This window comes from Salvelinus sp. IW2-2015, unplaced genomic scaffold (assembly GCF_002910315.2).
Source record: "Salvelinus sp. IW2-2015 unplaced genomic scaffold, ASM291031v2 Un_scaffold5390, whole genome shotgun sequence".
NCBI lineage: Eukaryota > Metazoa > Chordata > Actinopteri > Salmoniformes > Salmonidae > Salvelinus > Salvelinus sp. IW2-2015.
In genome coordinates, this window is record NW_019946655.1 from 39,470 (window position 1) to 50,549 (window position 11,080).

The 11,080-nt window shown below is 48.9% G+C and overlaps 1 long non-coding RNA gene across 1 annotated transcript in view; it reads left to right on the forward strand.

Annotated features, from left to right (window-relative positions):
- The first annotated feature begins 1,078 nt into the window (after positions 1 to 1,078).
- Positions 1,079 to 11,080, forward strand: part of LOC139026650 (uncharacterized) — a 21,762-nt gene continuing 11,760 nt past the window's right edge. The window contains exon 1 of the long non-coding RNA XR_011478511.1: positions 1,079 to 2,269. This is a non-coding gene — a long non-coding RNA (uncharacterized lncRNA). The remainder of the gene's footprint in view (positions 2,270 to 11,080) is intronic.

Sequence of the window (11,080 nt, forward strand, 5' to 3'; positions counted from 1 at the left end):
GAAACTTTTTTCGGCTGGCCCCTCTGTGCGTCTCTTYTTAAAGTGTGTAGAGGGTCTAAGTGAATATCTATGCCCCGTCAAAATTTTTGGGCCCGTTTTGTGGTGAAGTAGGGGGTCTGAGTGGCCATCAGAGTGCCCGGAGTCCTTGTTGTCTCGTAGATCTTCCATTGTAGTGTGTCCCTGTGTAAAACTCAAAATACGGGTAAGAGAAAAGTTCAAAAAAAATTTAGTAGCCAAAAGGAGGTACCCCCGAAGTCCGTGTGGAACCTGCCTTCCTTACAGCTGCACAACGGGTCTAGGGGTAGCCCAGCCACKACGCGTTTCTGCCTTACTCGGCTTCATCAGGTGGCAGGGAGGAGAAAAAGGTGCAAAAAGTGCACTAGGTCCTAGTACGGTAAAAGGGCCGTATTTTGGACCGAAAAAAATGGGGGTGTGTGTGTGGGTATATGTGTGGTTGAGGTTCGATGGTCTGGAAGATCAGTGAAGGTCCGTCGAAAAGATGCCAAAAAGGGCGTAGATTCTCTGGGATGAGGGTTCGGTGGTGTAGGAGTACCTAGATTTTAGGGGAGAAATCGCAAGGATTTAAAGGCGGCTTTAAAAGTAGTTCGAATCCTGGGTGTAGCATGCAGCTAAGGGCTTTACCATTCAGTGGAGATGAAATCTTCGTTTGGAGTGTGGAGTACCAGTTTGGAGTCTTGGTTGAGGTGAGGTGTCTTTAGGGTGTAGCCTGGAGCTGGGGTCTAGTCGTTCAGCAGGAGTGGTGGCTGCCTAGTGCATGAGGATGTACTAGTAGAGGTCCAGCTTCCATCAAGTCAGGTGAAGTGTCTTCAAAGAGTGTTTTCGCAAGTGGTACTGAGACTGAGGGTTGCTCCTCTTTTAAAGGAATAGCTGGGGCGTGGTTTTGTCAGGTAGCTCCAATCCTATGGTGCATGAGGTGTGCATGCGGTGCCATGTGAGAGGTATGGCAGTGGTTCGTCCAATAAGATCGCTGTTATTTGGATACGGGCGTCTGTGAGTCTGTTAAGTGATGGGGAGGCCTCCATCGTTGATTCCTATGGGGAATAGTAGGAGTAAGTAGACACTTTGCTTTTGGGGTGCTGTTTAGGTTGTGGGTGTCCGAGAGGTACCAGGTCAATTTTAGGTAAGACTAAAAGTCTTAGGGATCAAGATGAGCCATACGTGGAGTTCCTGTGATGTGTAGAAGTATAATAGATCCCTCTTTGAAAAAGGTGTGTTTGACCTTTGTGTCACCATAGACTTGTGTGTTAGCGTCTGGAGCGGTCTGCTCTAGTTGAGAGTTTGGGCCCGGAAAGAACCCAAGATAAGGTTCTGTGGTGTCAGGAACGGTTGAGGGTAGAGTAGACATCCGTAGGTACATGATGAATCTATAGTTGGGGTTCTAGGTGACCCATAGGTCTTGTTATAGGCCTTCAAATGTGGTAGAGATATTTTTCCCGCTTTTGAAGTCACGTCATTAAGTGTAGTGAAGTGCGATGTGCAGAGAGAAATGGTGGCCGTGTGTTCTTGGTCTTTTTGTGGTGTTTAGAGGGCTGGAAACTTGTTTCTTAATTGAGGGGTAGTTGTAGGTAGGGTTTCTGGGGGGTAGTTTCACTTTGGCCCGCTCCGGGATGGTGCTTTTCTTGTCGTCTTGAATTGGTGCTTTTTAGCGGAGTGTAGCATCCATCGCGTTTTCGTCCATTTGGGATCCTGTGAATGCGGTAGATTTTGCCGTGTTGTCGTGTTTTCGTCCACTTGGGGAATGGGAGATATGGGTCCGGAAACTTTTTTTGCTGTTTCCAGTGATGTGTGTCCTCCGAAGTAGGGGTAACTTCTCCAGTAGGGGAATACTTACCTGGGGGATGGTGTAGTGTTGAATATCAATACTTACCTGTGTGGGGGATGGATGTAGTAGGTTTTAATCCAGATGGGTCGTTTAGGTGGTTCCTTTTTGGTAATCCCATGCATGTACCTTAGATGTACAGTGGTCCGGCCTTCCTGGTAAGGCTCGTAGTATGGGTTGGTGTTGTATAGGTAGGGGTCTTACCTGGGTTTTGGTTTGTTTGTGTATGGTGCAGGGGTGTAAGTGGGTTGAGCCTGTGTTATAATTTGTTTCTATTAACTCCTAAGTTGGAGATACGGTCATACGGATAGTTAGAAGTTTCTTACACCTGTGTCAGGGTGGTGAAGTCTGGTTCTTTGGTGAAAAAAATCTTTATTTTTTATCGAAAAAGGTGATGTCTTTGCAGGAGTTCAGGTTGAAGTGTGTGGTGTTAGAGTATAGGGTCTTTGATGAGAAAAATCCTCTTGTGTTGAAAAAGGCAGAGGTGGTGTTCATCAGAAGATCCAGTCGAAGTATGTTGTAGTGGAATCCAGGGTCTTTGGTGAAAACAAAGGATGAATCCTTTTCGTGGAGGAAGGTAGAGTGGGTGATGTGCATCCAAGGGTCAGGAGTAGAGTAGGGTCATTTAAGGTAGTATAAAATCTAATGATTATTTTTGACCTGTTCACCATCAAACCAATCCTTAAGGAAGTATAAGGATGGAGGATTAACATCCCTATAAAAAGCCCGATTTAAGATGATCCCAGTAAATTTTCAGAGATAAAAATTCCCTGGCTTGCTGCGTCCGGATCCCTCGGCAGGCAATGCAGCGGTGACTGGCTAGTGTTTGGTTTCTAGTTTTGAGTCGGTTGATCCACTTCCATCTCTGACACGTGGAAACCGGAGGGGGGAAGGGAGGGGGTGCACTCCACTCATATGCGCGTAGGCCGGAGGGGTCCGGGCGCGGCCGGCCAAAGTCGTAGACCCCATGGTGCCCACTTGTAGATTAACCCATTGGTTGGGTTAAGAAGTAGTCTGTCCGTAAGGTAGGGGTTAGGTTTAGGTATAGTTGGAAAGATGGTTAAGGTTAGGGTTGGGGTTAGGGTAAGGTATAGTTTTTAGAGTGGTTAGGGTTAGGGTTTAGGGTTTAGGGTTAGGGTTAGGGTTAGGGTTCGGGTTCGGGTTAGGGGTTAGGGTTAGGGTTAGGTATGGTTTTTTAGAATAGTTAGGGTTAGGGTTAGGGTAAGGTATAGTTTTAGGAGTGGTTAAGTTTAGGTAGGTCTGTCGACTCGATTTAGGATCAGGCAAAATCCCTTAAGTTGCGCCCCTTATGCAGGTTTGGTCCTCGGTTGGTTGCCATGTGTCCATATCGAGTGGTGTGGTCAAGATGTCTAGGTCCGCTATGTCAACGGATGTGGAAAGCATAGTGCAACCTAGGAGTATACTCCCCCTCGGATCCTTCTCTCTTAGCTCCGTGTTGTCTATGTATTCACTTCCGTGTTCGTCAGTTTAGGTCCTGGATGTTTTCAATCATGTGTGTAATTCAGGTGTTGTTCCCATCCAGGATCCTAACTCTGAATTAACCCATGTATAGTCCATCCAGCTGGTCCGTATGGGTATACTCAGCGTAGATCAGGCAAAACCGTCGAGTTGCGTACCTTGTGCAGGTCCCGACCTCAGTTGGTTGCCATGTGTCCGGCTGTCAGTGGGAAGTCATGAACTCCCGTAGGTTTGGGCAGATAAGAACCCAGAGGGCAAGCCCTTTCACGGCTATCATACATCCACTCTTAGGAGTTCCGTCCTACGTTTCGAAAGTCTATCGGGGGTTTTTTGATCAGGCAAACAACCTGCTCTGCCAGGAGTTAACGTTGATAGCGCGTGTTCCATCCTACCATTTCAGTCCTAGGTAATCAATGGTTCGGGTGATAGTGACCAGTGAATAAACTCCCTTCAGGATTCGTGGCATTTCCAGAGGTATATCCTCCCTAGACAGTGAATTGATCGTAGTCAGGGTAAAAAAGTGTGGATCGGTTGTCCAGGCTTAGTGCGCGCGGGTAAGGGGTTCCCCCGAGTTCAAGAAAAAGAAAAAAGGAATATTTAGACTGAAGGAAAGTATTATTAAGAGTCCATGGTCATGGTAACTCTATAGTGCTAGTAAAGTGGCTGAAGAAAATTATTATTGAGAGTCCATGGTCATGGTAACTCTATAGTGCTTATTGGAGGTCTATTTTGGTGTCTTAATGAGCCCCCTATCTTTTGTATGGGATGTGGGGTGTGTAAGGTGCAGGTGCAGTGTATGTCCAGGCGTTCCTCCGTTGCTGAAAGCCTCAGTGGGTGGTCCAGCCCGTGGTGGTGGTGTTGGTCCTCGAGGGGTTTAGGAGGTCCATCCTTGGTCATGGGTCCCGGTGAGATTCTTTGGTTCTTTGTGGTGGTCTTTAGAGGATGCTGCTGACCAAGGATATCTGGAGGTTTTTATTCCTTTTGACGGCCAGGATGGGTGTGTGAAGAGGGAGTAGTTGTTTTGACTGGAGTCTTTTCTGGATACGGGTCGCCCACCGGTAGCTTGGTGAGTTGTATGGTGGGGGAGAGCCATCGGGGATGGTGGGGTTGAGCCGCTTACTTGGGAGAGTTTCTTTTACATCAGTTCCTGTTGGTCTCTGGTTGGTGAGACCAGGTTGTCCCGTATAGTCGAAGTAGTAGTGGTGGGGGCCTGGTGTCCCTACGGTTACTTTTATTCTTATTTTGCTGTGGTGTCGTCCCATCTGTGGAGCGTTAGTCCTGCGGTAAGGATCGGTGAGAGCTTCGCCTTTCGCTGGATTAGCTGTTCGATGGAGTAGGTGGTTAAATCCGGTCCGTGGAGTGTCTGGAGGGGGACATTGGACGGAGTCAGGGTCCAGTAATGCTTCGGTTGGGGTGTAGGTGTATATCGAGGTAGGTGTTTACGGAGTTATAACCTGCTCCTGCTGATTTTCATTCCATACCACCCTGGACTGGGTATGGGATGGAAATGAAAGTTCAGAGGCCACCTTAACACTCTGCCTCTGCTCCGTTCCCTCAATCACCCTGGTCAGGGTATGATGTGGGGGAAGAGAGGGTTTGAGGAGGGTTTGTGTTGCCCAAAGGAGCCTTCCCTATGTCAACCTTGTGAGGGTATGACCGGGTCTCGGGGTCCTGGTATGGTGGGGGTTAGGCCGCGCTTAAAAAAAAAAGGGTTAGGGTTAGGAGGGTTATGGGTTAGGGTTAGGGTTAGGGGTTAGGGTTAGGTTTAGGGGGTTAGGGTTTAGGGTTTAGGGGTTTAGGGTTAGGGTTAGGGGTTGGGTTAGGGTTAGGTGTTTAGGGTTAGGGGTTAGGGGTTAGGGGTTAGGGTTGAGGGGTTTAGGGTTAGGTTAGGGTTTCTGTGTTTTGAGTGCGGTTGATGCATCTTCCATCTCTGAGCACGTGGAACGGCGAGGTGGGGGAATGGGAGGGGTGCCTCCACGCATATGGGACGCGTAAAGGCCTGTAGGAGTCTCGGGCGAAGGCGGCCGGCCGAAAGTCGTAGGCGCCCATTGTGCCCACTTGTAGATTCACATTGGGTTAGGGTTTAGGGTTAGGGTCTGGGTTACGGGTTTAGGGTTTGGGTTAGGGTTCTAGTTTTGAGTCGGTTGATCCACTTCCCATCTCTGACACGTGGAAACCGGAGGGGGGAAGGGAGGGGGTGCACTCCACTCATATGCGCGCGGCCGGAGGGGTCTGGGCGGGCGGCCGGCCAAAGTTCGTAGGCCCATGGTGCCCACTTGTAGTTAACCCATGGCTTGGGTTAAAGAGGCGCGTCTGTCCGTAGGGTGAGAGTTAGGTATATGTTTAGTAGAAATGGTTAAGGTTAGGGTTAAGGTTTAGGGTAAGGTATAGTTTTAGAGTTGGTTTAAGGTTGAAGGTTAGGGTTAGGTTTAGGGTTAGGGTTAAGGTTAGGTATTGGTTATATTTTAGTGTTAAGGTTAGGGTTAGGGTTAAGGTAGTGGGGTTTTAGGTTATGATGGTTAGAGGGTAAGTATGGGTTTGGTAATGGTTTAAGGTTAGGTTTCTAGTTTTGAGTCGGTTGATCCACTTCCATCTCTGACACGTGGAAACGGAGGGGGAAGGGAGGGGTGCACTCCACTCATATGCGCGCGGTCGGAGGGGTCCGGGCGCGGCCGGCCAAAGTCGTAGGCCCCATGGTGCCCACTTGTAGATTAACCTGTTACTTGGGTTAAAAGAGCGTCTGTCCGTAGGGTAGGGTTAGGTTTAGGTATAGTTAGGTGAAATGGTTAAGGTTAGGTTAGGGTAGGGTTAGGGTTAAGGTTAGGTATGGTTTTTTAGAATGGTTAAGGTTAGTTAGGGTTAGGGTTAGGGTTTAGGTTAGGTTAGGTAGGTTTTTTAAGAATGGTTAAGGTTAGGGTTAGGGTAAGGTATAGTTTTAGAATGGTTAAGTTTAGGTAGGTCTGTCGACTCGATTTAGGATCAGGCAAAATCCCTTGAGTTGCGCCCCTTATGCAGGTTGGTCCTCGGTTGGTTGCCATGTGTCCATATCGGTGGTGTGGTCAAGATGTCTAGGTCCGCTATGTCAACGGATGTGGAAAGCATAGTGCAACCTAGGAGTTTACTCCCCCTCGGATCCTTCTCTCTTAGCTCCGTGTTGTCTATGTATTCCTTCGTGTTCGTCAGTTTAGGTCCTGGATGTTTTCAATCATGTGTGTAATTCAGGGGTTATTCCCTTCCAGGATCCTAACTCTGAATCAACCATGTATAGTCCAATCCAGCTGGTCCGTATGGGTATACTCAGCGTAGGATCAGGCAAACCGTCGAGTTGCGTACCTTGTGAGGTCCGGACTCAGTTGGTTGCCATGTGTCCCTGTCGAGAGTGGTAAGTCATGAACTCCCATAGGTTTGGGCAGATAAGAACCAGAAGGCAAGCCCTCTTCACGGCTGTCATACATCCACCTTAGAGTTCCGTCCTACGTTCGAAAAGTCTATCGGGGTTTTTTGGATCAGGCAAACAACCTCTGGCCTGCGTCTGCCAGGAGTTACAGTTGATAGCGCTGTCCATCCTACCATTTCAGTCCTAGTATATCAATGGTTCGGGTGATAGTGACCGATGGAATAACTCCTTCCAGGATCGTAGCATTTCCAGAGGTATATCCTCCTGAGCAGTGAATTTGATCGTAGTCAAGGTAAAAAGTGTGGATCGGTTGTCCAGGCTTAGTGGCGGGGGTAAGGGGTCCCCAGTGAAAATGAGTGGGATCAATTCTCCGCCAGACATAATCTGGGCACCCCAGGGTTACACGGCCAAGGCGATACTCAGGCGCAGCGCCATACCCAACGCCCACTTTAGCTGCCCCAACCCCAAGGAAGGCTAATGCCAGCAGCGCTACTGAACGCACTGCCAATCCAATTCTAAACTGGGGTAGGTAGYTGTCCAGCGCGGTACGTGACTCTCCTGTTTGTGTGGGGTTGGGAGGGTTGTGCCGATAGGTCTGCCAACAGGACCCCGAGGGGTCCCGAGGAGTCCGGTCTRWACCATTTCCTCCTGTCTTCTTTCTTGGTGTATGGYCGGGCCTAATTGCTTAGGGTGTACTCGCCGCGGGTGAGTCGCCAAGGTCGGGGTCCCCAGAGTAGTTGGAGAAAAAAGGTTCTCGTCCGTTGGGGGTGCTGGTGGGTGTAGATGAGAGGTATTTTGGAAGGATGGTAGGTTGGTAAGGGTTTATTAATTAGTAATTTTGTTATTTAGTTCTATTTTATCGTTTCTTTTCATCAAGGTCCATGGTCATGGTAACCTTGAGGTCAAGAAACCAAAAAAGGAAAACAATATAAATACATATGTGTCCTCCTTTTTATTTTTTTTATTTTTTTTTATTATTTTTTTTCCTTTTTTCTTTTTCTTTTTCTTTTTTAATTATTTTTTTTCCTTTTAGGTAAGAATATTTGAGAGTCCATGGTCATGGTACTCTATAGTGCTAGTAAAGTGGCTGAAGGAAAGTATTATTGAGAGTCCATGGTCATGGTAACTCTATAGTGCTATTGGAGGTCTATTTTTGTGGTCTTAATGACCCCCTATCTTTTGTATGGGATGTGGGGTGTGTAAGGTGCAGGTGTAGTGTATGTCCAGGCGTTCCTCCGTTGTACTAAGAGCCTCAGTGGTGGTCCAGCCCGTGGTGGTGGTGTTGGTCCTCGAGGGGTTCGGGAGGTAAACCCTAGTCCGTAGATCCTGGTGAGTTTTTGTTTCTTCATTGTGGTTTTATTTTAAAGGTGGCTGCTGACTAGAGCATCCTTGAGGTTCTTGTTCCTTTTGAAGGCCAAGATGGGTGTGTGAAGAGGGAGTAGTTGTTTGTACTTGAGTCTTTTTTGGATGCGAGTAGCCACTCGGTAGCTGGGTGTCCGAGTAGATGAGGGGTAGTTTACAGATGTAAGAGTCCCCCGTGATGAGGAAGGGTCCGAGTGGTAGGATTCTCCACCTGCTTTTGTTTCCTTTTGGTAGGTTCCTCCTGTAGTAGCTGTTATTAACCCCGTTGAGAGGTATTAACTCCGATGGTGTCCTAGGGGACCTGAGGGTGGGGTTGATGTCTCTGTSGATTCCGAGACGTAGGTCCTGCTGGTAGAGGATTGGGGGGTAGTGGTTAACCCTGCCGTGGGTGGGTGGTGTTTTCTGTAGTTTCCTCTGTGATGGTGGAGGGTCACAGGATTTGTGGAGTCTTTTCCCTGGGATCCGTGGAGTGCTCAATAGGGTTGGTGTCGTTTGGAGAGGAGGAGTCTCTGTCTGTAGGGATGGAAGGGTTCGTAGATCGGAAGTGATCCGAGGGTAATCTTGGTGTGGGGTGGTTGCGAGGAAGTTGAGTTTATCCACCCGAGAGGCTGCATCCATGAGTACCTCGTCCTCGATGATGTTAATCTCCAACAGGTGCTATGGGTGTGGTGGTAGTGGTGAGAGTGGTGGTCCTAAGAGTGCTGGTGGATAGGTGGTGAGCATCTAGAAGGTGGGGAGGTTTTGGTCCGTAGCTGCCCATTTGTTTATGGTCACTTCTATTCCCTCGGTTTGGAGAGGATGGTTCATGTCCTCTTGTGGTATGTGGCTAGCCGAGGATTTCCGTGGCTTGGTTGTAACCCGCTCCTGCTGATTTTCATGACATTCCCCCCTGGTTTGGGTATGGGATGGCATGGAAAGATCAGAGGCCACCTTAGCACTATCCCTCCGCTCCTCTCCCTTAACCACCCTGGTCAGGGTATGATCTCGGGGTGGGTAAGGAGGGTTAGTGTTTCCCGGCGGGGGCCCACCCTGTGCCACCCTGGTCAGGGTATGGCTGGGTTTCTGGGTCCCTGGGTATGGTGGAGGTAAGCCGCTTTTTGTTGGAAGTTTCCCTGGTTTTTCATGTTGGGCAGTGGAAATATTTTTCCTGGAGTGGTGTAGGGTGACGAATCCCGAAGAGGGGGCGTAATCACCTCCTGGGGGGGTACCGTACCGATGTAAGGCGTCTGTTGGTCCGTGGAGATGGTGAGGTCCTCCTGGTGTGCGTAGCTAGTGTGGCTGCATCGTCCTCCTCCTCGCTGTGAGGTAGGCAGTGGGTGAGTGGTGGCTTAATTTGGCTGTTGTCTCTTGTTGGCCGAATACCGTAGAAGTTGGGGAGTGAGTCCCTAATGTCCTGTAGGAGGCGGTCTAGGAGTGGTTCGCTGAGGAGTTTTTTGGCCCATAGGATGCCTAGGTACCAGGCTTCCTGCCAGTCAGAGCATGATGGTGTGTTGCAGAGTGTGGCGTATCTATTGGATACCTCCTCCCTGTAGTGCCGTTGTAGGATCTCGTGGCTGGTTTCTATCCAGAGTGGGGATGCCGTAGAGRGTGCCGCCAGTGTKGTATCGGATGCACCCGATAGTGTGAAGGCTGCCGTGAGTGTTCTGGCCTTGTGGAGGTAGCCAGGAGGTAGGTCATTACCGGAGAGGTAATAGCTAGGGTTAGGGTTAGGGTTAGGGTTAGGGGGTTAGGGGTTAAGGGTTAGGGTTAGGGGTTAGGGTTAGGGTAAGGGGTTGGGGTTGGGGTTTAGGGTTAGGTTTCTAGTTTTGAGTCGGTTGATCCACTTCCATCTCTGACACGTGGAAACCGAGGGGGAAGGGAGGGGGTGCACTCCACATCATATGCGCGCGGTCCGGAGGGGTCTGGGCGCGGGCCGGCCAAAGTCGTAGGCCCCATGGTGCCCACTTGTAGATTAACCCGTTACCTGGGTTAAAGAGCCGTCTGTCCGTAGGGAGAGGTTAGGTTTAGGTATAGTTAGTAAAATGGTTAAGGTTTAGGGTTAAGGTTTAGGGTAAGGTATATTTTTTAGAGTGGTTAGGGTTAGGGTTAGGGTTAAGGTTAGGTATGGTTTTTTAGAATGGTTAAGGTTAGGGTTAGGGTTAGGGTTAGGTTTAAGGTTAGGTATGGGTTTTAGAATGGTTAAGGTTAGGGTTAGGGTTAGGGTAAGGTATAGTTTTAAGAATGGTTAAGTTTAGGTAGGTCTGTCGACTCGATTTAGGATCAGGCAAAACCCTTGAGTTGCGCCCCTTATGCAGGTTTGGTCCTCCGGTTGGTTGCCATGTGTCCATATCGAGTGGTGTGGTCAAGATGTCTAGGTCCGCTATGTCAACGGATGTGGAAAGCATAGTACAACCTAGGAGTTTACTCCCCCTCGGATCCTTCTCTCTTAGCTCTGTGTTGTCTATGTATTCGCTTCCGTGTTCGTCAGTTTAGGTCCTGGATGTTTTTCAATCATGTGTGTAATTCAGGTGTTATTCCCTTCCAGGATCCTAACTCTGAATCAACCAATGTATAGTCCAATCCAGCTGGTCCGTATGGGTATACTCAGCGTAGGATCAGGCAACACAGTCGAGTTGCGTACCTTGTGTAGTCCGGACCTCAGTTGGTTGCCATGTGTCCCTGTCGAGTGGTAAGTCATTGAACTCCCATAGGTTTGGGCAGATAAGAACCCAGAAGGCAAGCCCTCTTCACGGCTGTCATACATCCACCTTAGGAGTTCCGTCCTACGTATCAGGAAGTCTATCGGGTTTTTTTTGGATCAGGCAAACCAACCTCTGGCCTTTGTGTTGTGCGTCTGCCAGGAGTTACAGTTGATCGCCATGCTCCATCCCTACCATTTCAGTCCTAGGTAACTCAATGGTTTGGGTGATAGTGACCAGTGGAATAACTCCCTTCCAGGATCGTAGCATTCCAGAAGTATTACCTCCCTAGACAGTGAATTTTGATCGTAGTCCAGGTAAAAT